Source organism: Phyllobates terribilis, unplaced genomic scaffold (assembly GCF_046119375.1).
Source record: "Phyllobates terribilis strain yellow unplaced genomic scaffold, ASM4611937v1 Scaffold_234__1_contigs__length_3078370, whole genome shotgun sequence".
Lineage (NCBI taxonomy): Eukaryota > Metazoa > Chordata > Amphibia > Anura > Dendrobatidae > Phyllobates > Phyllobates terribilis.
This window is the reverse complement of record NW_027362994.1, coordinates 2,655,588-2,681,605: the sequence shown is the minus strand read 5'-3', so window position 1 is coordinate 2,681,605 and position 26,018 is coordinate 2,655,588. Positions and strand designations below refer to the sequence as shown.

General features: G+C 46.0%; 1 long non-coding RNA gene across 1 annotated transcript; it reads left to right on the top strand.

The window, feature by feature from the left end:
- Positions 1-940: 940 nt before the first annotated feature.
- Positions 941-26,018, top strand: LOC141215245 (uncharacterized). Its single transcript, XR_012284336.1, has 6 exons — positions 941-1,031; positions 1,234-1,341; positions 2,036-2,137; positions 2,226-2,259; positions 25,010-25,117; positions 25,957-26,018. It is a non-coding gene; the product is annotated as an uncharacterized lncRNA (long non-coding RNA).

Here is a 26,018-nt window from a genome sequence, read left to right as displayed (position 1 = left end):
GGTACTGTATAGCGGTAATGTGTGGGCACTATATGACGGCATTTTGTATACTTATACAAATAAATATTGGCATCCTGCTTTGCTTTTTGCTCACGGCCCCGTCGCCTTCTCTCCTCTGCCCGCGCCCCATCGCCTTCTCTCCTCTGCCCGTGCCCCGTCGCCTTCTCTCTGCCCGCGCCCCGCCGCCTTCTCTCCTCTGCCCGCGCCCCGCCGCCTTCTCTCCTCTGCCGGCGCCCCGCCGCCTTCTCTCCTCTGCCGGCGCCCCGCCGCCTTCTCTCCTGCCGGCGCCCCGCCGCCTTCTCTCCTCTGCCGGCGCCCCCTCGCCTTCTCTCCTCTGCCGGCGCCCCCTCGCCTTCTCTCCTCTGCCGGCGCCCCCTCGCCTTCTCTCCTCTGCCGGCGCCCCCTCGCCTTCTCTCCTCTGCCGGCGCCCCCTCGCCTTCTCTCCTCTGCCGGCGCCCCCTCGCCTTCTCTCCTCTGCCGGCGCCCCCTCGCCTTCTCTCCTCTGCCGGTGCCCCCTCGCCTTCTCTCCTCTGCCGGCGCCCCCTCGCCTTCTCTCCTCTGCCGGCGCCCCCTCGCCTTCTCTCCTCTGCCGGCGCCCCCTCTCCTTCTCTCCTCTGCCGGTGCCCCCTCGCCTTCTCTCCTCTGCCGGCGCCCCCTCGCCTTCTCTCCTCTGCCGGCGCCCCCTCGCCTCCTCTCCTCTGCCGGCGCCCCCTCGCCTCCTCTCCTCTGCCGGCGCCCCCTCGCCTCCTCTCCTCTGCCGGCGCCCCCTCGCCTTCTCTCCTCTGCCGGCGCCCCCTCGCCTTCTCTCCTCTGCCGGCGCCCCCTCGCCTTCTCTCCTCCGCCCGCGCCCCCTCGCCTTCTCTCCTCCGCCCGCGCCCCCTCGCCTTCTCTCCTCTGCCTGCGCCGTGCCCCTTCCTCACTAATGTTATTTGCTTTCCTTAGATTTGCTTTCTGACAACATTGTGCTTTCGCTGACCCACTCTGCAGCCGCAGAGGTCGTCCTGCAGATCATCTCGGAGTGTTACCCCCAGGTAATAATAAATACTATTAATTACAGCCCCATCTGTGACCTGAGCAGATCCACACTAGGCTATGCCACTGGAGATCCTTGGGGACCCCGCTGGGACCCCCACAATCTTTTTTGTCACTCTTGGGCTAATGATACATGGGGTAAGAACCAGCGCCCCCCTGTCCATAGGCTGCTTGTGAAATTCTCTATATATATTTTTGTAGCTTCAGTCTTTGGACCTGAGTTGTCGTCGTCTCTCCAAGCTGACTGGTTTTGCTCATCTCTTCTACCTGACCCGGCACCTGCAGAGTCTGAACCTCTCCTATAACGAGGTACGTCGCCTCCTTGCGCAGGGATCGGGTCTGCTGCCGTCGTGACGTCTTTTCCGATTACCCCGTATATGCCATCGATCGTGGGGTACCGGTGGGTAACAGTGGCAGTCAGTGGCCTCCTGAAGACCCCCGTCCTGCCATCTCTGTACATCTGTGTTCCCAGTATAGTACAAGCGATCAAACAGTCGCAGAGTCCAGGGCAAAAATAAGTAAAAATTTATTTAAAAATGAATAAATAAACTAAAACCCATAATTGTCATTTGTCTCGCTTTTCCCAATTAAAAACTAAAAAATTAAAAAAAATAAATAAAAAGAAAAATTTGGTATATCGAATCCGTAAAACTCCATCCTATGAAAATATAAAGAACCCAAATTGTAAACCGTATAAAAAAATCAAAATAATTGAATTTTCGATCGCTGCACTTCTCAAAAATGGAATAAAAAACAATCGATCAAAATGGTATGAATAAAAATACAAAAAGACCCTCACCCAGCCCCAGCAACCGAAAAAGTTACAAGTCCCAAAAATGGAGGAATAGAAAGCCCATACTCATCCTAGGAAAAAAAAACCCAGGCCATATAGACGGAACAATAAAATGGTTTGTGGCTCTTGGAAGAAGGCGAGAAACAAACAAATCTCTGTGTTTTCTGGTGGTAGCTGGTGACGGGAACATGTTCTTTTTTCGCTTTGCAGAGTTGAAGAGCTGGATCTGATCCACAACCTGGAGCTGAGAGAGCTGTGGCTGGAGGGAAACCCTCTGCACGGGGCGGTGGAAAGCTTCTCCGCCTGCTACAGGTGCCCGCACCTCTCTGCTATTACATTATTATACAAATGCAAATCACCGATTCAATGCTTTTTCTTTTTCTTTTTTTGTGTTGCACAGATTGGTAACTTATTTTCCCACCATTGAAAAACTAGTAAGTATACACCTAGATCCCGAAGTGCCTAAGCAAGAAGAAATACGAATATACGGCCAAAAAATATAATAAAAAATATCTTTATTGGAAAAATATATATATAGATAAATAATCACAACATCATTATAGGTTATGGTGGCACGACATATGTCAAAAGACATTACACAGAGATAAATAAAGACAAAGGCAGGAGCGCCGAAACGCGCGTCGGGGAGCCACACAGCGTGCAGTCTCGATCCCAATACAAAGGTGAATCATATCTCTGATGTGTCATTTCCTTCTTTTGTTATTTTCTTATAATTTATATATATAATGAAGGTGTATATCTTTAGGTGGTTGTGTTAGTGATAACTATGGTAGCCATTCATCAGTTTCCAGATATGATTACCCTAATTGATATGGCTATAGTCCATAATGATATATGAGGCATGCGATATCTGTATTCTGTGGTGACACCTGGTGGTTGTTTTTAAGTATGTTTTATTTATCTCTGTGTAATGTCTTTTGACATATGTCGTGCCACCATAACCTATAATGATGTTGTGATTATTTATCTATATATATATTTTTCCAATAAAGATATTTTTTATTATATTTTTTGGCCGTATATTCGTATTTCTTCTTGCTTAGGCACTTCGGGATATATGTTATTTATACGAATGGCCCTAGATACATAGTCCTCTGAATAGGTTCTAATATGGAGATACTTGTTATCTCCTTTATATATGTGTATGGTAACCTATTTTTCGGTTCTAATCTTTCTCCTAATAAGTATACACCTAGGAAGACTGTAAAGCATCAACTGTATCCGAAAAAAAGGGGTATTCCCATCTCCAAGATCCTATCCCACTATGTAGTAGGTGTAATAATAATATTAGCAAATACCTCCAATTAAAATTGTAGTATTGTTCTTCTGATTAGCTATGTCGCTTACCCCATGTGCACTGCATTGTAGTAGTTTAGGTATCCATGATTACGACCACTAACAACTGTCGCTATGAGTGGTCATGACCATAGATACCTAAGCTACTACAATGCCCTGCACATAGGGTAAGTGACATAGTGAATCAGAAGAACTATACTGTTTTCTAATTGGAGGTATTTTCGAATATTACTATTAGATCTACTACATATTGCGGTAGGATCTTGGCAATAGGCTGTATCTTTGCCTTTAAAAGGATAGTTCAATCTGCTGCATGGTGCGCTACCCCGTGTACCCCAGCTTTATAACTTTCCCCCTGTGAGCCTTCCATCATACCAGTCACCTTTCCTGTCCTGTATTATATCCGCTGTCTCCATTCTTGCAGGACGGACAGTTTTTTAAAGAGAATCTATTTTTTGAGCCAGAAGAACCCCAACCTCTCCCACAGGCAAAGGTAAGTTGTATTCCTCTTTCACTTAAAGGGCTTGTCCAGAGCCGTTCACTTCCACATCGGATATTAGCGGTGCTGATGACGTTGCGATCCGCAGACCTACCGAGACGCTAGCATGATGGGCAGGTATCGTGCACCCGTCCAGTTCGTTAGAATAGGACATGTGCCCAATATCTGAACACACGGGTCATAACGTCAGCAGCACCGCTCACTTCCAGGGCGTTGGTAAGCAATGCTGAAGTTCTTTTAATAAGCCCTTTAAAAGGTGTTCTCCCAATGGGATATTCTATGGATATACCTTAAAGGGGTTTTCCAGTTTTGGAAACTCCCTTTTCTTTTGGCTGCAGTTTGTTTAAAAAAAAAAAAGCGCTTTACTCGCCAGCCCCAGGTCCAGCACTGAGTCTCCGCCGCTGCTCCAGGTGTCTGTTATTGCCTGCAGCTCTGACGTCACGTCAATAGTGCTTGGCCCTGAGCGTATTGTGCCGCTACTGGCTGTGATGGCAGCACTACTGATAATGACACACTAAAAGGCGCAGCGGAGACTCAGTACCGGACCCAGTGAGAATGAGTAAAGCACAGTTTCTTTAACAAAAAAAAATTGCAGAGGGGGAACAGGAGTTTTCCAAAGCTAGAAATCTCTTTAAATATCTGAGATGGACGAACCCTTTTATTGTCCCTTATATTATAGGTTAGATCTAGTAGTAAGGTGGTGGGGTGCCATCTTTAGTTACCTCAATATGTATGTTTGTGTATATAAATAAAAATATTTTTATCTACGGCACAGGGCAAAAGTTTTAGTTGGAATAAATGCTGTAGAGTAAAGAATGCTTTCAGAAAGAGAAGTGCTAACGCCTTCACCCTCCAAACCTGTTTTCACCTTCATGACCCGGCCAAATTTTACACTTCTGCCCAGTGTCCCTCTGAGGTAATAACTCTGGAACGCTTCCACGGATCCCCCTGATTCTGAGACTGTTTTTTCCTGACATATTGTACTTCATGATAGTGATAAAAGTTGTTCAATATGACTTGCATTTATATGTGAAAAAAACGGAAATTTGGTGAAAATTTTGCAATTTTCAAAGTTTTAATTCTTATGACCTTAAATCAGAGAGATGTCACACAAAATAGTTAATAACATTTCCCACATGTCTACTTTACATCTGCATCATTTTGGAAACATAATTTTATTTTTGTTAGGAAGTTATAAGGATTAGTGTTGAGCATTCCGATACTGAAATATCGGGTATCGGCCGATATTCACTGTATCGGAATTCCGATACTTAATTCCGATACTTTTATAATATCGAATACCGGAATCGGAAGTTCCCATAATGCCTGCGCTCTGCAGTGTCTCTGAAGGATGACAAGCTGGATGGCAGCGCTCAGCTGCGATCCAGCTTGTCATCAGAATGCCATCCCAGCGGGGGAGAATTCTCCTGATTGTTTAAAAGCCGGCGCGCGGTAAAAAGCCGCCGGCTTTTAAACAATCACGCAGCCCCATACTGCTTCCCCGCAGCCTCCCACCCCGATCCTCCGCTCCCCTCGCCACCTCCCATCCCGATCGTAAATTAGGACCGGGCGGGGAGCGCAGCACCAAGGAGCGAAGGACCCGGGCGGGGAAGCCGGCAGTGAAAAGACTTCACCGCCGGCTTTCCCGTTCTGTGCTGCGCTTTCCCGCCGGTTATTTCAAATGAACAGCTGAGGTATCAGGTGATGCCGATCAGCTGTTCATTTGAAGTAGCCGCGGTGCCCTCAGAGGGTTCATGTGAGTTCATGCTTGACTGCATGAACTCACATCAACTTTCCCACGGCCGCACAGGTCAGCCTCACCTCCCGGACCCGTCATGATTAGTGTGTGCGGGGTGTGTGTGTGTGCGGGGTGTGTGTGTGCGGGTGTGTGTGCGGGTGTGTGTGCGGGCAGACATAGGCCGATGTGACACTACTACTCCCATCGGCCTATGTCTGTCCCCCGTCCACTCCTGCCAGCAGGATCAGCTCGATGGGAGCAGTAGTTCCCATCAGCCTGATCCTGCTATTTAAATTGCCCTACTGTGTCCCCAATAAATGTTAAATACATGTCATTGGTGGCCAGTGGTTACCTAAAAGAAATTAGTTCATACATTACCTGTCCCCGCCGATCGCCACCTAAAATAAAGTAAAAAATAAAAAACTACACCTATACTCACCTAGACACCTAATTCCCCGAAGCCATCGATCTCCTGTAATAAAATATAAAATAATAAACCACAACCTTATCCTTACCCCTCCGTAGTAGTCCACGAGTGTCCCACGAAGATCTCCAGTTCAGAGCAGCCACATAGAATGTGACCGCTCTGAACCGCTGCCGCCGCTAGAATGACGGGGCCGTAAGGGTTCACCGGAGTTCAGGCAGCGCTGCTCCGGTTAGCTCCTTTACGGCACTGCTGTATCGTGAGAAATTCCCACGGTACAGCACTGCCGTAAAGGAGGTCTCCGGAGCTGCGCTGCCTGAATGCACTCCGGTGACCTCAGTCAGTGGCTCCCGCTGCCGGGAGCGGACGTGTTCCCGGCAGCGTGAGCTTACAGCAGCCATGCACAGCTGTCACCATCTCCAGATGTGACAGCTGTGCATGGGAGATCAGCGCAGGAACGTGGACAGGTAACTATTTTTTTTTTAGTAAACTAAGAATTAAATAAAATGGTGTTTTATTTCAAATAAATTATTTTTTTCTGGGTGTAGTGTGTTTTTTCTTTTTAACACTTTGTAGGTTAGTAATGGGGGTGTCATATAGACGGCCATCATTACTAACCTGGGCTTCATGGCAGCTGGCGCTGACATGAACCCCACCACTATTACCCCCTGCCACCGCACCAGGGCAGCGTGGAAGAGCGAGGCTAAGTGCCAGAATTGGCGCATCCTATGGATGCGCCATTTCTGGGGCGGCTGACGGCTGGTGTTTCTAGCCTGGGAGGGGGCCAATATTCATGGCACCCTTCCTGAGCTATTAATATCAGCCCCCAGCTGTCTGCCTAGCCTTTGCTAGCTATTAAAATAGAGGGGACCCCACGTCATTTTTTTTTGGGGGGTCCCCCATTTTAATAGCTAGTAAAGGCTAGGTATTCAGCTGGGGGCTGATATTAGTAGCCTGGGAAGCTCCGTGGGTTTTACCCCCTTCCCAGGCTTCAAACATCTGCCCCAGCCATCTGCTTAACCTCCGCTAGAGACTAAAATTATGGGGGATCCCACGCCATTTTTTTTTTAAATAAATCCTTTATTTTAACACTAAATGACATTTGAGGACTTAATAAAGATGCAGTCCCTAAATTATTATTTATTTTTTAATAAATTTTTCCCAAAACTTTTGACGTGGGCTTCGCCATATTTTTGTATGCCAGCCAGGTACAGCATCCAGCTTCTATGAACGCGCCATTTTCCGGGGCGGCCGCGGACTGCAATTTTCAGCGGGGGGGGGGGAGGGCAAAAAGCTTGGGCCTCCCTGCGCTGCAGATTCCATCCCCCAGCTGCCTAGTTGTACCTGGCTGGACACAAAAATAGGGAGAAGCTCCACGTTTTTTTTTTTTTAATTATTTCATGAAATTCATGGAATAATTAAGAAAAAAAGGGCTTCCCTATATTGTTGTGTCCGGCTAGGTACAAATAGGCAGCTGGTGGTTGGGGGCAGCCCGTTCCTGCCTGCTGTACCTGGCTGGACACAAATATAGTGTGAAGCCCCACGTCAATTTTTTTTTAATTATTTCAGGAAATTCATGAAATAATTAAAAAAAAATTATGTGGGGCTTCGCCCTATAATTGTGTCCAGCCAGGTACAGCAGGCAGGAACGGGCTGCCCCCAACCACCAGCTGCCTATTTGTACCTAGCCGGACACAACAATATAGGGAAGCCCTTTTTTTCTTAATTATTCCATGAATTTCATGAAATAATTAAAAAAAAAAATGTGTGGCGCTTCGCCCTATTTTTGTGTCCAGCCAGGTACAACTAGGCAGCTGGGGGCTGGAATCTGCAGCGCAGGGAGACCCAAGCTTTCTGGGTCCCACCCGCTGCAAATTGCAGTCCGCAGCCGCCCCGGAAAATGGCGCGTTCATAGAAGCGCCATCTTCTGGCGCTGTACCCAACTCATCCAGGGCCCTGGTGCGGTGGCTCACTGGGTAATAAAGGGGTTAAGGCCAGCTTGGCATTATCAGCTGGCCCTAAGCCCGAAATTCATGGGGTCACGCCAATATTAGACATGACCGCCATGAATTTCTAGTAAAGTATTTAAAAAAAACACAAACACCCAGAAAAAAGTCCTTTAATTGAAATAAAGACACAATTCTTTATTGTTCTAAATTAAACCATACTTACCGCCACACCCATTCCAGCTGAAGCCAACGATCTCCTGCAATAAAAGTAAAATAATAAAGCAACCTCATCCTTACCTTTCCATGGTTCCCAGGACAGCTTCAGCTCTGCTACATCGAGATGACAGGCTGGACCGCAGCAGAACGCTGCCATCCAGCCTGTCATCCCGCGGACACTGAGAAGCGCAGGCATGCTTGCGCTCCTCAGTGTCTTTCTGTGACGTCATCCAGATGAGCCGAGGTCATGTCCAATGAACTCAGCTCACCTCATGCACGTCACTGACAGCGTGGGAAAATTCTCCTGCACTCAGCGCTTCAGCGTGAGAATTCTCCCACGCTGTCAGTGACGTGCATGAGGTGCGCCGAGTTCATGGGACATGACCTCACCTCATGCACGTCACTGACAGCGTGGGAAAATTCTCACGCTGAAGCGCTGAGTGCAGGAGAATTCTCCCACGCTGTCAGTGACGTACATGAGGTGAGCCGAGTTCATTGTCGGCTCATCTGGATGCCGTCACAGCCAGACACTGAGGAGTGGAAGTATGCCTGCGCTTCTCAGTGTCTGCGGGATGACAGGCTGGATGGCAGCGTTCTGCTGCGGTCCAGCCTGTCATCTCGATGTAGCAGAGCTGGAGCCGTCGTGGGAGCCATGGAAAGGTAAGGATGAGGTTGCTTTATTATTTTTCTTTTATTGCAGGAGATCGTTGGCTTCAGCTGGAATGGGCGTGATGGTAAGTATGGTTTAATTTAGAACAATAAAGAATTGTGTGTTTATTTCAATTAAAGGACTTTTTTCTGGGTGTTTGTGTTTTTTTTAAATACTTTACTAGAAATTCATGGTGGTCATGTCTAATATTGGCGTGACCCCATGAATTTCGGGCTTAGGGCCAGCTGATAATGCCAAGCTGGCCTTAACCCCTTTATTACCCAGTGAGCCACCGCATCAGGGCCCTGGATGAGTTGGGTACAGCGCCAGAAGATGGCGCTTCTATGAACGCGCCATTTTCCGGGGCGGCTGCGGACTGCAATTTGCAGCGGGTGGGGCCCAGAAAGCTTGGGCCTCCCTGCGCTGCAGATTCCAGCCCCCAGCTGCCTAGTTGTACATGGCTGGACACAAAAATAGGGCGAAGCTCCACGTTTTTTTTTTTTTAAATTCATGAAATTCATGGAATAATTCAGAAAAAAAGGGCTTCCCTATATTGTTGTGTCCGGCTAGGTACAAATAGGCTGCTGGTGGTTGGGGGCAGCCCGTTCCTGCCTGCTGTACCTGACTGGACACAAATATAGGGCGAAGCCCCACATCAATTTTTTTAAATTATTTCATGAATTTCCTGAAATGATTTAAAAAAAATTGACGTGGGGCTTCGCACTATATTTGTGTCCAGCCAGGTACAGCAGGCAGGAACGGGCTGCCCCCAACCACCAGCTGCCTATTTGTACCTGGCCGGACACAACAATATAGGGAAGCCCTTTTTTTCTTAATTATTTCATGAATTTCATGAAATAATTAAAAAAAAAAAATACGTGAAGCTTCTCCCTATTTTTGTGTCCAGCCAGGTACAACTAGGCAGCTGGGGGATGGAATCTGCAGCGCAGGGAGGCCCAAGCTTTCTGCCCCCCCCCCCTCCCCCCGCTGAAAATTGCAGTGCGCAGCCACCCCGGAAAATGGCGCGTTCATAGAAGCTGGATGCTGTACCTGGCTGGCATACAAAAATATGGCGAAGCCCACGTCAAAAGTTTTGGGAAAAATTAATTAAAAAATAAATAATAATTTAGGGACTGCATCTTTATTAACTCCTCAAATGTCATTTAGTGTTAAAATAAAGGACTTATTTTAAAAAAAATTGACGTGGGGCTTCGCCCTATATTTGTGTCCAGCCAGGTACAGCAGGCAGGAACAGGCTGCCCCCAACCACCAGCTGCCTATTTGTACCTGGCCGGACACAACAATATAGGGAAGCCCTTTTTTAAAAAAATTATTTCATGAAATAATTAAAAAAAAATTGACGTGGGGCTTCGCACTATATTTGTGTCCAGCCAGGTACAGCAGGCAGGAATGGGCTGCCCCCAACCACCAGCTGCCTATTTGTACCTGGTTGGACACAACAATATAGGGAAGCCCTTTTTTTCTTAATTATTCCATGAATTTCATGAAATAATTTTAAAAAAAAATGCGTGGGGCTTCGCCCTATTTTTGTGCCCAGCCAGATACAACTAGGCAGCTGGGGGCTGGAATCCGCAGCGCAGGGAGACCCAAGCTTTCTGGGCCACCCCCGCTGCAAATTGCAGTCCGCAGCCGCCCCAGAAAATGGCGCGTTCATAGAAGCGCCATCTTCTGGCGCTGTACCCAACTCATCCAGGGCCCTGGTGCGGTGGCTCACTGGGTAATAAAGGGGTTAAGGCCAGCTTGGCATTATCAGCTGGCCCTAAGCCCAAAATTCATGGGGTCACGCCAATATTAGACATGACCACCATGAATTTCTAGTAAAGTATTTAAAAAAACACAACACCCAGAAAAAAGTCCTTTAATTGAAATAAACACACAATTCTTTATTGTTCTAAATTAAACCATACTTACCACCACGCCCATTCCAGCTGAAGCCAACGATCTCCTGCAATAAAAGTAAAATAATAAAGCAACCTCATCCTTACCTTTCCATGGCTCCCACGACAGCTTCAGCTCTGCTACATCGAGATGACAGGCTGGACCGCAGCAGAACGCTGCCATCCATCCTGTCATCCCGCAGACACTGAGAAGCGCAGGCATACTTCCACTCCTCAGTGTCTGGCTGTGACGGCATCCAGATGAGCCGAGGTCATGTCCAATGAACTCCGCTCACTTCATGTACGTCACTGACAGCGTGGGAAAATTCTCCTGCACTCAGCACTTCAGCGTGAGAATTTTCCCACGCTGTCAGTGACGTGCATGAGGTGAGCTGAGTTCATTGGACATGACCTCACCTCATGTATGTCACTGACAGCGTGGGAGAATTCTCACGCTGAAGCGCTGAGTGCAGGAGAATTTTCCCACGCTGTCAGTGACGTGCATGAGGTGAGCTGAGTTCATTGGACATGAACTCGGCTCATCTGGATGACGTCACAGAGAGACACTGAGGAGCGCAAGCATGCCTGCGCTTCTCAGTGTCTGCGGGATGACAGGCTGGATGGCAGCTTTCTGCTGCGGTCCAGCCTGTCATCTCGATGTAGCAGAGCTGGAGCTGTCCTGGGAACCATCGAAAGGTAAGGATGAGGTTGCTTTATTATTTTTCTTTTATTGCAGGAGATCGTTGGCTTCAGCTGGAATGGGCGTGATGGTAAGTATGGTTTAATTTAGAACAATAAAGAATTGTGTCTTTATTTCAATTAAAGGACTTTACTCTGGGTGTTTGTGTTTTCTTTTAACTTTGACTATGGGGTTAGTAATGGGGGTGTCTTATAGACGCCTCTCCATTACTAACCTGGGCTTGATGTCAGCTGGCATTATAAGCTGACATCAACCCCAACCCTATTACCCCCTGCCACCGCACCAGGGCAGCGTGGAAGAGCGAGGCTAAGTGCCAGAATTGGCGCATCCTATGGATGCGCCATTTCTGGGGCGGCTGACGGCTGGTGTTTCTAGCCTGGGAGGGGGCCAATATTCATGGCACCCTTCCTGGGCTATTAATATCAGCCCCCAGCTGTCTGCCTAGCCTGTGCTAGCTATTAAATTAGGGGGGACCCCACGTCATTTTTTTGGGGGGGTCCCCCATTTTAATAGCTAGTAAAGGCTAGGTATTCAGCTGGGGGCTGATATTAGTAGCCTGGGAAGCTCCGTGGGTATTACCCCCTTCCCAGGCTTCAAACATTTGCCCCAGCTGTCTGCTTAACCTCCGCTAGAGCCTAAAATTAAGGGGAACCCCACGCCAATTTTTTTTTAAATAAATCCTTTATTTTAACACTAAATGACAAGTACAGTAATCAACACTGTCACTGTACTTCATATATATGTGACTGACATGTTTCTATCTATCTAATCTATGTGTGATTCTCTATTCCTTCTATTCTAAATTGTCGGGTACAGATGCTGAATTGCCGGCCGGCTTTCTTAAAGAGACGGTGCATGAAAACACTATTATTTTTTTAAATAAATCCTTTACACTAAATGACAAGTTCTGTAAGCAACACTGTCACTGTACTTCTTATATATGTGACTGACATGTTTCTATCTATCTAATCTATGTGTGAAGCTCTATTCTGTCTGTTATAAATTGTCGGGTACAGATGCTGAATTGCCGGCCGGCTTTTTTAAAGAGACGGTGCACGAAAACACTAATATTTTTTTTAATAAATCCTTTACACTAAATGACAAGTACAGTAAGCAACACTGTCACTGTACTTCATATATATGTGACTGACATGTTTCTATCTATCTAATCTATGTGTGAAGCTCTATTCTTTCTGTTGTAAATTGTCGGGTACCGGTGAATGCCGCTGATGAATTGCCGGCTTTTCATGTCATTCTACATTATTCTTAGTTGTTTTACTTCATGTAGAATTAACCTACAAGGAAAGAAACGGTTTATTTTCATTCCGATATTTGTGTCCCATTGACTTGCATTGGTTTCCGGTATCGGAATCGGCGATATCCGATACTTTTTGGGTATCGGCCCGATCCAATCCGATACGATATTTCCTGATATCGGAAGGTATCGCTCAACACTAATAAGGATTAAAAATTGACCAGTAATTTCTCATTTTTCCAACAAAATTTACAAAACCATTTTTTTTTTTTTAGGGAACACATCACATTTGAAGTGACTTTGGGGGGCCTATATGACAGAAAATACCCAAAAGTGACATCGTTCTAAAAACTGCACCCCTCAAGGTGCTTAAAACCACATTCAAGAAGTTTATTAACCCTTCAGGTGCTTCACAGGAATTAATGGAACGTGGAAGGAAAAAATGAACATTTTACTTTTTTTTTTTTCACAAAAATTTTACTTTAGCCCTCAATTTTTTTATTTTCACTAGGGTTACAGGAGAAAATGAACCCCAAATTGTGTTGCGCAATTTCTCCTCAGTACACCGCTACCCCATTTGTGGAAGAAAACCACTGTTTGGGCGCACGGCAGGGCTCGGGAGGGAAGGAGCGCAGTTTGACTTTTCAAACACAAAAATGGCTGGAATCGAGAGCTGCCGCCATGTCGCTTTTGGAGATCCCCGATGTGCGTAAACAGTGGAAACCTTCCACAAGTGATGCTGTTTTGGAAACTAGATCCCCCAAGGAGTGTTAGCTGTGCGGGATGCACCTTGTACTCCCAGGTGCTTCACAGAAGTTTATAATGTAGAGCCGTGAAAATAAAAAGTTAAATTTTTCCCACAAAAATGTTCTTTTAGCCCCAAATGTTGCATTTTCACAATGGTAACAGGAGAAAATGCACTGTAAAATGTATTGTGCAATTTCTCCTGAGTATGCCAATACCCATATGTGGATGAAAACTACTGTTTGGGCACACGGCAAGGCTCGGTAGAGAAGGAGTGCCATTTGACTTTTTAAATGCAAAATTATCTGGATCATTAGCCGACGCCATGTTGGGTTTGGAGAGCTCCTGATGTGCCTAAACAGTGGAACCCACCCCCCCCCACAAGTGACACCATTTTAGAAATTATACCCCTTTGGGAATTTATCTGCAAGTGTAGTGAGTTTTCCAGAAACAAGCAGCAGTGGATGTTGCTGAGTGAAAATTGCAAATCTGCATTGTAGTGACCAGTACGTTGTAGCCCACAATACATTGTAGTGACCAGTACATTGTGTCCAGCCCATGCTTCTGGAGACACACACCTGTAGTTTAGGCAGGCTGTCATCGCTACAGAAATGCCAAACGTGTGGATGCTAAATGTGGTTTAGGCGCAGATGACTGCCTTCTGGACATCTGTCAAGCCAGCAGTCTTCCCCATGATTGTGGAGCCTAATGAAACCGAATAAGGTTCCTTTTTAAATGCTTTGGAAGCCTTTGCAGGTGTTTTTTGTTAATTATTCTAATTTACTGAGATAATGACTTTTGTGTTTTCATTGGATGTAAGCCATAATCATCAATATTAACAGGAATAAACACTTGAAATAGATCACTCTGTAATGACTCTATATGAGTTTCACTTTTTGTATTTAAGAACTGAAATAAATTAACTTTTTGATGATATTCTAATTTTGTGAGAAGCACCTGTAAATGAGAGTATTATAACACTATTACAATACTGCACCCCTGTATATTCCCCCTGGAGTTCACCAAATTCTGTACTATACATAGTAGACGAAACATAATAAATTCAGATACACGGCTGCTAGATATTAATTGAATTCTTTATTGGCTTCATACAAGATATCAAATGTAGAATTTCCCACCAGTCGTGTGGGGCAATAGTCATGTGGCCCTGATGATGATGGGCTCACGGAGAGTCGTCCGTCAGAACTCAGGAGAGGAAAAACCCCCGGTGGAGGAAACCTCTAGGGAACCATGTCTGATGGACTGCCCTTCCCTTGGGCGGTGCTGGATGATGGCAGCTTGTGCTATAGATCGGGGTTGATGCAGCAGAAGATTCACTTATTCAGTGATTACATCTGACTGCAGAAAGTAATGAGAACAGAGACCGAGCCCGGAATCTGCCTCGTCCTGAAGTGCGGCTCCTCTGCTCCTGACATGGCGGCCGCCACATCATTGACTTCTTATAGCCGTATCCCGTCTTCTTAGTGGGACCCCAGGTCGCTTATAGTGATCTGTAGAAAGAGGGAACAGAACTGATCATGGAGCAGCCGAATATTTAATATCAGAGACGTTCACACGATTTACTCCCAGTCACTGCTGCTTAGTGCACTCCTCTTACCTGGATTATATTTGGTCCATGGTGATGACAGAAACACCGACACTTGTTATAGCTGCGGGGGTCATTCTTGTTCTGGTTCACACCTCTGTGTACAAAATAACAGAAAACGCCTTATAATCCCACTATAATTAATCTCTTAATACATCTTTATAGGGGCTGGAGCTAAGCTTTACTGATAAACAGCTCCAATAATGGCAGCGCTCCCCCCATCATATTTATACATTCACTATATTGAGGGTATTATGGAAAGTCCATGGTTACTTACTGGTGCAGGCTGGTCTGTGGTCCCGGGTCGTGTCCGGTTGAAGGTCAGGGCGATCTTGTGGACCGTCATTGACTCTACATGCCGTTTATAGGCATGGAGTCACTTCCTGACCTTTTTGGGAAATGCGCTGATCTTGCCGGTCTGCAGGCAGGATATCAGATGAGTCCTCATCAACCGATGCCGGAACTCTGCTCTGGGTTCACCGCCATCTGCTATAAGCTCGTAGGCAAACGCTATGGCGAATAAGCCACAGTCATAACTGTTCCTCTGCTGATCCACATCGATAAATATCAGATGTTTCAGGGGCTCTTCGACCACTTCACTGTACAGGTTGATAATCTGCTCACAGATGGACGGAGTCAGATTTCCAGAGTTGATGCTGTCGGCCACAAAGATTTGGCCATTTTTGTAGCAGGTGGTCAGCCAGTGCACCCTCTCCTCATCATAGTGGATTTGTACAGCATTCTTCAGTACACTGTACCCTGGGACTAGAAGAGCGCAGGGGGGCTGCAGGCCATCAAAACCCTCAAACTGACTCTGCAGCAGGTCCTGGGCCATCATGACGATCTCATCATCCAGGAAGCCTTCCTCCCCTTTGCTCAGCAGGATGGTTAACTGCTCTGGAGACAGGATGTCCTCCTGTTTCCTGATATCGGGCATCTCCACTTGTGGGGTCTCCATCTCCGGGGTTACCTCTCTCAGTAGATCAGAAAGGTTTTCTGTAGCAGCTCTCTTGGCCGGTGGCAGCATCTCGGGCTGACTGTCCTCAGAGGTTGGTGCTTTTCTTTTTAGATTGTCCCGGGGTCTTGTTTGTAGCAGCCCCTCGTGTGCACCTTGTGCACATTCTGGATCGGCAAGATCCTCTCCACTTTCTGCAATGCTGGCAGTGGATTCAGTATCACCTACTATGTAGGTTGGGCTCTTCTCACCGCTGTCTTGGCTGATGACGTGGTCTTTACGTCTGGTTATAGCAACTGACCTGAAGCGCCTGACTGCTGTAATGGTGGCAGATTTCGTGGCCAGGAAGGAATCCTTCAGCAGTGTTCTCCAATTGCGATGGGATTTCCTGAATCTGGTCAGAAGGCTAAAGCCAATTGACTTGCAGGAAGAGAGAGCCTTGACCAGCAGCCGCTGGCCATAACGGGGACGTCCATGAATCCTCATGATGGCGTCGCTTTCTTTCTCCTTCTTTCTCCTTTTATTCCTTTAGCTTTGTGTATCCAATAAAGAGTCACACAAAAGACAGCCCCGGCTCTGCGCTCAGGCATTCTATACACTTTACTCCCATTGTGATGTCATAGAGCCGATGATGACACCAGAGTTCCATGTAGATCGTGACATCACCGCCATGTAGATGATGACATCACAGCTCCAGGCCCAGCTGCTAAGGGCTCCCCAGTAAGATTGATGGTGACTCTACAGCTACATGCAGTTATATTCTAACCCTTGTTCTCAAATTTTCAGCCGCATTCTCCATATATTGGAATGAGGAGGCGCGTCTGTGTGTAGCCAAATCTCCACCGACGTATATAGAGATTGCAATAGGGGGGTATTGGTGGTTTATGGCACTTGCTGTAAAGAGTAAGTGCACAATATGACCCATGTTACATGTAGTTTTACCAGAAAGGTTTGCAATTGAACTTGTTAAAGGTGTCATGTTTTTACAGTATGTTCACACATTGCGTTTTTGCTGCTGTTTTTTTCTGCAGCCAAAACTTGATGTCTTGGCAGTAAAAAAGCTGCAGACAAAAAAAACTGTTTTTTATTGCGTCTTTTTGCTGCGTTCTTCAGGATCCCAAAGTTCAGCTTTGCTTCCACCATACAAGCATGAGCAATGCAAGGTGTTAGGCCACCAACAACAGACGGATGTGACACCAGAAAACATTTTGGGGAAAAGGGGCAATTTGATACAATAATTTAGTGGAAAAAGATTTTTATGTCTGAAAAACTAGTGACTATTCATGAAAAAATACACAATTGGAAGTGTAAAAACAGCTAGGGGAATTGAATTGGTCAGTCATAGTTTACCCAAGACTTGGCGGTGCATTGAGATATCAGGTATTGTTTCCTTTTACACATATCACTAATTTAATTAAAATGTACTAATCCTATCTGCCATCTCGGGTGAGGAAACCAAGACATTTAGGTTTAAATGTGGGAAAATCACAGAAATAAATGGGTTTCACGTCCAGCCATGCCTGGTTTTGTTTTTTTTCACTAAAAGCGCTGTAAGAACTGCTGGCAACGTTTTCTGCTGCTGTTTTGCTGCTTTTTTGCGCTTACTTGTTACTTTCTATGAGTGAAAAAACACTTCAAAAACGCTGAAAGAATTAACATGCATCAGTTTTCCAATTCAGTCAGGAAGAGTAAAAAAAAATAAGCGTGAACTTGAGATTTCTGAAATCTCCTAGCTTTTGCCGACATTGTAAAAAGCAGCTTTTAATTTTCATAAAAACGCAATGTGTGAACATAGCCTTAGGCTGCATTCACATGCTGCTTTCTCTAATCACCTCCATGAGAGCACCAACAGGAGGTTGCCTCCCCATCCTAATTAGGGACAGGAAACAAGAGGTTAAATAGCCCTTCCCTTCCCTCTAACCTCAGTGTTTTTCTTGTCCCTAAGGGATGAAGAGGTTTCCTTCTGGTGGGGCTGTGGCCAGCAATCTGCTTCCCCAAAAATCAGTACCTTTCAGCCGGGTAGCCGTGGATCGATCGCCCTGTGCCTTCCTTCCATGTCCGCTGCTCTTTCCTCCCAGCGGGACCGCACCTTCCTCCAGAGCTCATTCAATGCTGGATGGTGAGAAGATATTGGTTGGGGGCCTCCTGTAGCTCCCCAGCCAGTTGCGATGTCTCCCCCTCTCCCTGAGCGCAACGCTCTCCTCCGGTGTATAGCTGGCCGCATGGAGAGCTCATAGGAAGTGACGCGCGCCGGTCCATTCAATGGCCGCGTCGTCACTTCTGGTTGCGTTCCAGGGTGGAACGCACTGTCATTTTGGAAATTTGAATTTTCAATTAAAAAAGTGCAATAATCAGGATTGGTGGACCTGATATCAGGAGAGGGGGGGGCCTCATCCTATTGGATGAGGACAGCGCTGGATCTCGGTAACTGTATAAAAAGACCCTGATGGAAGACACCATAAGGAAGGACTGAGGTTCTAAAGATGGATGTGTCTGCCCCTAAAGCTGCATCTGCAGAGCCCAGCACAAACTCTGGCCCAGTGAGTATGTCTGGTATGGGTAGGTCCGTCTTGGTGCAGGATCCATTCTTATGTTTTCCCCTTATTATTTTAGTGTGACAAGGATCCTGCACTGAAATCAAAAGGAAAAACCTGCAAGTCACAGATGTGCCATTTGCAATAAGAAACTCCCACTCACCCACAAAAAGGCCCTATGTCAGCCGTGTACAGAGAAGATGGTCTGTGAGGAACAATCATCCCTAATGGTTGAAGTCAGGGGAATGGTGCGCCAAGAGATCCAGTTGTCGTTAGCCACCTTCTCACAATCTTTTTCGGGGGGGTCCCTCAGTATAAAAAAAGAGGAAGTATGCCCCCAGAAAATTCCTCAGACTCTGAGGCAGAAAATTCAGCCCAGGAGGAATGGTTAGAAGAAGGCGAGGTCACTCCAGACATCAGTACTGATCAGGAGGATAGGAAATTCTTCTTCTTCTCTGATGACATGGAGGAACTTTTACTTGCCATCAGAAGCGCAATGGGCGTGGAAGAAGAAAAAACGCCACGTACTGTCCAAGACGAGAAGTTTGGGAGATTGAGATCAAGGAAGAGAATGGTGTTCCCCATTCATGACAACGTCCAGAATTCAATTCTGAATGAATGGGAATTTCCAGAAAGAAGGCTGAACATCCCATCTGACCTAAAGCAGGGTTCCCCAACTCCAGTCCTCAAGGCCCACCAACAGGTCATGTTTTCAGGATTTCCTTAGTATTGCACAGGTGATAATTACATCACCTGCACAGGCAATAATTACATCACCTGTGCAATACTAAGGAAATCCTGAAAACATGACCTGTTGGTGGGCCTTGAGGACTGGAGTTGGGGAACCCTGACCTAAAGGATCGCTTTCCCTTAGATGGAAACATCTCTAAATGCTGGACAGAGATGCCTAAAGTCGACATTCAGGTGGCCAGGGTAGCGAAAAAGACTACCCTACCCTTTGAAGACTCCTCTCAGCTTAAGGATCCACTTGATCGTAAGATGGACAGTTTACTGAGAAAGTCATGGGAGACATCAGCTGCTGCCCTAAGAACAAACGTCACCTCCACCTGTGTCACAAGAACCTTGTTCCGCTGGTTACATCAGTTAGAAGATTATATCCAGAGCGGTACTTCCAGAGAAGATCTTCTGGCCTCTCTACACCCTCTTACAGAAGGCAGCGGGATTCCTGGCGGACGCCTCCACTGAATCTGTCCTGATTGCAGCAAGAACTTCGGTTCTCTCCAATGCCGCAAGAAGGGCTCTATGGTTAAAGATGTGGAGTGGTGACATCCTTTCTAAATCCAAGTAATGCTCCATACCTTTCAAAGGGGAGTACGTGTTTGGTCCACTGCTGGACAATTTATTGTAGAAAGTGTCCGATAAAAACAAATCTCTCCCAGAACCAAAAAGAGGCCATTTTGTCCCCCTCAACCACATAATACCTCATACAGAGGAAAAGGTAAAGCGGGTTGCTGGAGCTACCCCAAAGGGGGTAGAGGTTAAAAACATTTTTCAGTCCCAACGTTCTGATAGGCAATGACGCCAGACAAGTAGGGGGCAGAATCTCAGGATTCTTCAGGCTATGGAGGAAGATAACATCAAACTGTAAGATCCTAGACTGGGTCAGGTCAGGAATAAAAATAGAATTTTCCTCCTTTCCTCCTCAGAGACTGGAAATAACATCTCTCCCGTCAGCAAAACTCCAGAAAGTTCTAACATCAGAGCTTCAGCAAATGCTATCTTCAGCAGTAATTAGTCCCGTGCCAGAAGCAGAGCAGGGCAAGGGACATTACTCAAGATTGTTCCTGGTAAAAAAAAACAAATGGAACCCACCAGGTTATTATCAACCTGAAGCTTCTGAATCAATATATTCTTTATCAAAGATTCAAAATGGAGTCTGTAAAATCCACGGTTCCTCTGATCGGGAAAAACTTTGTCATGGCTACCATAGACCTAAAAGATGCATATTACCATGTGCCCATCCACCCAGATTACCAGTGTTGTCTGAGATTTGCTGTCTCTCTAAATCAGACCGTATGCCATTTTCAGTTCAGGGTCCTTCCCTTCGGCATCTCCTCAGCAACCCGGACCTTTACAAAAATCCTGGTGGAAGTAGTTGCATTTATCAGGGAAGAAAATATCTGCATCATCCCTTTTCTGGACGATTTCCTCGTCACGGCTCCTTCTTCCGTTCTCAGAGACCAACTTCAATCCGTCCTATAGATCCTGGGATCCTTGGGCTGGATCATAAATCGAGAAAAGTCAGACCTTACCCCATCAACTCAAAAGGTCTTCTTAGGAATTCTCTTGGATTCTCAAAACCAGAGGTCCTTACTGCCAGCGTCCAAACGGTTAAATGTGAGATCAAGGATCCAAATACTAAAGAGCCAAAAGACGGTATCCATAAGGTTTGCCATGTCGGTCCTGGGGTCGATAACAGCGTGCATTCAGGCGGTCCCCTGGGCCCAGTCTCATACAAGAATCCTTCAGAACTTTATCCTTTCTCGCTGGGACAAGTTTCCAGAGATGCTCAACTCAAAAATATCTCTTCCCCACCATGTGAAGGTATCTCTCAACTGGTCGGTCAACCCAGGAAATTTGACCAAAGGGATTGCTTGGATTCAGCACCTGATCTCTTCTTTAACAACGGACGCCAGCAAAAGAAGTTGGGGAGCAGTCATATCCCAGAAGACCTTCCAGGGCATCTGGGCCAATCCTCGAATTTCAATGAACTAAAAGCAGTAGAGGAGGCCCTGAAGACAGCAGGTCCTATTCTCCAGGGAACACGTGTCATGATTTATTGAGACAACAGGACAACAGTGGCCCATCTTCGTCATCAGGGCAGTACAAGGTTCAAAAGCCTTCGAGAAGTCTCGGCAAGACTTTTCCTTTGGGCAGAGCATCATCTCCTGTCTCTGTCAGCCCTTCATGTAAAAGACTTCCTAAGCAGGGCAGAAATAAATCCGGGAGAATGGAGCCTCCGTTCAAGCATGTTTCAGCTAATAACCAGGAAATGGGGACTCCCAGACATAGACCTGTTTGCAAAGCGACAGAATACAAAGGTGAATCGATATTTCTCCATAGACCCGAGGGAGAATCATGCAAAGGTAGATGCATTTTTTCTCACCCATGAAGCTTCAGGTTGGCCTACGCATTCCCTCCAATTCCATTACTGCTGAGGACCTTGCAAAAAATCAGAGTGGACAAGGTCAAGACCATTCTGATTGCCTCTCTATGGCCGAAAAGAAGTTGGTTTGGGACTCTGAACCTTCTAAACCCAGAAGGCCCTCTTATCCTGCCTCCGGACCACGATCTACTCCATCAAGGTCCGATATTTCATCAGGCTCCCCACAGCTTATGCCTGACAGCCTGGCTTCTGAAGCCTTAATCCTGGAAGCAAAAAGGCTCTCGGATATTGTAATAGACACCCTGCTGAAAATCAGGAAACCGGTCACTAATGCCATCTATTTAAAAATATGGAAGACCTTCTCTACGTGGTATGGTTCTACTCCTATTGATCCCTTTCACCCTGATATTGCCAGAATACTGGATTTTTTACAGGACAGTCTGTCTAAAGGGCTAAAACCCAGCACCTTGAAAGTCCAGATTTCTGCTCTAAGTTCATTTTTTGACAAAAACCTGTCTGACCACCGGTGGATAAAGAGGTTCATAACAGCAGCCTCTAGAATATGCCCGAGAAGGCCCATCATGGTTCCTACCTGGGACCTAAATATAGTTCTAAATGGTCTATCCCTCCCTTTGAACCTATGACCCAAACTCAGATGAACAAATTATCTTGGAAGGCAGCTCTGTTAGTAGCAATAACAGCAAGAAGAGTTGGCTTGATCCAGGCCCTTTCCGTCAGGGAACCTTATCTGAGAATCATAGATGACAGAATAATCTTCCGCCTAGACCCTTCTTTCCTTCCAAAGGTATCATCCCATTTTCACATGTCCCAGGAGATAATTCTCCCATCGTTTTGTCAAAATCCCAGAGACAACAGAGAATCAGAATTCCATTCTCTAGATGTCAGAAGAATCATCCTTTACTATCTACAACAGACGGAGCCTTGGAGGAAGGATCAGAATCTTTTTGTCCAGTACTGGGGACCAAACATAGGGAAGAAAGCCTCCAAGAGTTCTCCAGCTAACTGGATTAAAAAAAGCAATCACGGAGGCGTATAAAAGTCAAGATCTGCCTCCTCCAGTGTTGCTAAAAGCTCATTCCACCAGAGCCATGTCTGCCTCATGGGCTGAAAGGGCCAGCGCTTGCATCGAGCAGATCTGCAAAGCTGCTGCTTGCTCCTTGGTCCATACCTTTACCAAGCATTACCGATTAGATTTGATGTCTATAAAAGATTTAGCCTTTAGCAGAAAAGTCCTGCAAGCTGTAGTCCCTCCCTAACGATATTCTCTGGTATTACTCCTGTTGGAGCTGTCGTGGAGGGGATTAGAGAAAATAGAATTAGACTTACCGGTAATTCGGTTTCTAAGACCCTCCATGACAGCACGGGTGATTTCCCCCCTATGAAAACTCTGTTCATTTAAATTCCTTGGTGTTAATAAATATTTCAAGCATTCATAGTGTGTGGTCCTTGGAAAAACACCTAGGTTAGAGGGAAGGGGAGGGCTATTTAACCTCTTGTTTCCTGTCTCTAATTAGGATGGGGAGGCCACCTCCTGTTGGTGCTGTCGTGGAGGGTCTTAGAAACCGAATTACCGGTAAGTCTAATTCTATTTTTTTAAATGCACTCTTTTGCTGTGATTTTTTTTTTTTTTCTTGAAAGCATTGCAACTGCAACATGTGAACATAGCCTTACCCGCAACACTGTGCTCCAAAAATATTGATATGAATTTGACTTCTACATGTGATCTAACACTTAAGAATACAATTTATGTAGAAAACTCTAATTCCAGCAGGTCCTGAAAGTCTGCATCTTTCAGTGGATGTTAGGAGTTAGTTCATCATGGAAGGAAAAGTGATGGCCAGAAGGCAGTCATTAACACTAAGTAAATGCAAAGTAAATTCTGCATTTCATTTGGAGATCAAGGTCCCAGAGTCTGGAGGAAGAGTGGAGAGGCCACAATCCAAGCTGCTGGAGGTCTGGTGTGAAGGCTCCACAATCAGTGATGGTTTGGGGAGCCATGTCATCTGCTGGTGGAGGTCCACTGTGTTTTATCAAGACCAAAGTCAGCGCCGCCGTCTACCAGGACATTTTACAGCACTTCATGCTTCCCTCTGCCCACAAGCTTTATGGAGATGGAAATGTCATTCTCCAGCAGGACTTGGCCCCTGTCCACACTGCCAAAAGTACCAATACCTGGTTTACACACAACAGGATCACTGTGCTTGATTGTCAGCAAACTCGCCTGACCTTAACCCCATAGAGAATCTATTATAGAGAATCTATGGGGTATTGTCAAGAGGAAGATGAGACCCCAGACCCCACAATACAGATGAGCTGAAGGCTGCTATCAAAGCCACCTGGGTTTCCATAACACCTCAGCAGTGCCACAGGCTGATCGCCTCCATGCCACATTGCCGCATTGATGCAGGAATTTATGCAAAAGGAGCCCGACCAAGTATTGAGGCATTTACTGAACATATATTTTAGTAGGACAACATTTCGGATTGCTGGTTCTGATACAGAGATCCAAATACCCTGTTACCATGAATACAGTGATAAAATTATGATTTACTTCAGCCACCACCAGGGGGAGCGCACTGCATATGGATTTGTACAGCCACCATTAGGGGGAGCTCACTACATACAGATTTATACAGCCACCACTAGGGGGAGCTCACTACATACAGATTTATACAGCCTCCACTAGGGGGAGCTCACTACATACAGATTTATACAACTTCCACTAGGGGAGCTCACTACATACAGATTTATACAGCCACCACTAGGGGGAGCTCACTACATACAGACTCATACAACCACCACTAGGGGGAGCTCACTACATAGAGATTTATACAGCCACCACTAGGGGGAGCTCACTACATACAGATTTATACAGCCTCCACTAGGGGGAGCCCACTACATACAGATTTATACAACTTCCACTAGGGGAGCTCACTACATACAGATTTATACAGCCACCACTAGGGGGAGCTCACTACATACAGACTCATACAACCACCACTAGGGGGAGCTCACTACATAGAGATTTATACAGCCACCACTAGGGGGAGCTCACTACATACAGATTTATACAACCACCACTAGGGGGAGCTAACTTACATACAGATTTATACAGTCACCACTAGGGGAGCTCACTACATACAGATTTATACAGCCACCACTAGAGGGAGCTCACTACATACAGATTTATACAGCCACCACTAGGGAAGCTCACTACATACAGATTCATACAGTCACCACTAGGGGGAACTCACTACATACAGATTAATACAGCCACCACTAGGGGGAGCTCATTGCATATACATTTTTTGAAGCTCAGTTGAACTCTATAATAAATTGGTATTAATTCTGATACGTTATTTCATAAATGATTTAGGAGGCACTGACATCCCCAACATCACTACATAAACTGGAACTACTCCCATATTATTTTTCCACAATTTGGGGATGAATTATCAGCACTTGTTATTGTTTTGTATTTATTTCACAAGTCACAACGTGTTTCCAGGTCCTTATGCTGCAGCTTACTGACGCTGTTGCATTTTCTTCGAGGTTTTTCACTGTGTACGATTCTGAGAACCGCAAGACCCTCCTGCCCCTGTATCAGGAGAACAGCTGCTGCTCGTTTAGTCTCCCCAAAGCCTTCTATGCAAGAACCTGGTGGGTGTTCTGGGTAACATCGGGGCCATACATTGTCCAGACTTCACCTCCTCTTACATCGCTCACTATTCGTCACATCGATTTTTTTTTTTTTTTTTTTTCTTGTGGAGAACATAATTATAAAAGTTTAATCAAAGTTCTGCAAATTTCTCATTTACATTGTTTTACATTCTGTAGCCATTTTCAAGCTCTTTGCTTGCTGTCTGCGAATGGAAACATCCCTACTGAAAAAATGAAAGAGGATTCTGATACATTGTAACTAACTCTGTATCAAAAGGGTGGTCCAAGTTCTGAGACCCCCACTTTTCAGTCAACACAATGTTCTTAAGGGTGTACAGACCCACAGACTTACTAATAAGCCCGTACACCCCTCTCTGCTGCGCCCATGCAGCTGCAGGAGCTGCCCACTTCAGAGCTGCGTTTTGACCATTCGATGGGGTCTCAGGACCGGGGCTCTACTGAAAGGCAGCATAAAACAGCCCCTATGATAGGCTGTTAGCCTCTGGATATAAGGGTGAATGTTTCTATTTACTGACAGCAAACGCAAGTATTGAAAATGAATGCACAAAGTATGTTAGAAAGTTGCAGAACTTTTCCTTATAGGACAATTAAAAGGGTTTTCTAGGAACTCTGTGTGATCGATGGGGATCCTGAGCCACCACTGATCTGGTTAGTGAAAGGATTGCAGCTCTTGGCGGAGCAGTGCGACCCTCTCATTGCTGTAGCAGACACCGTTGTATGTGGGGGCCGAGTCCAGTACTGTCTGTGGGCCTAGTTCTGTTGTGTAGTCTATGTCCACTGACCCCGGGATCGGTGATCTAACGCCTCTGTCTGTTTAGCTTCGATCAGATTAAGGAATACTGGAAAGAAAATCGCAACCTCCTCCGAGTGAAGAGACCAG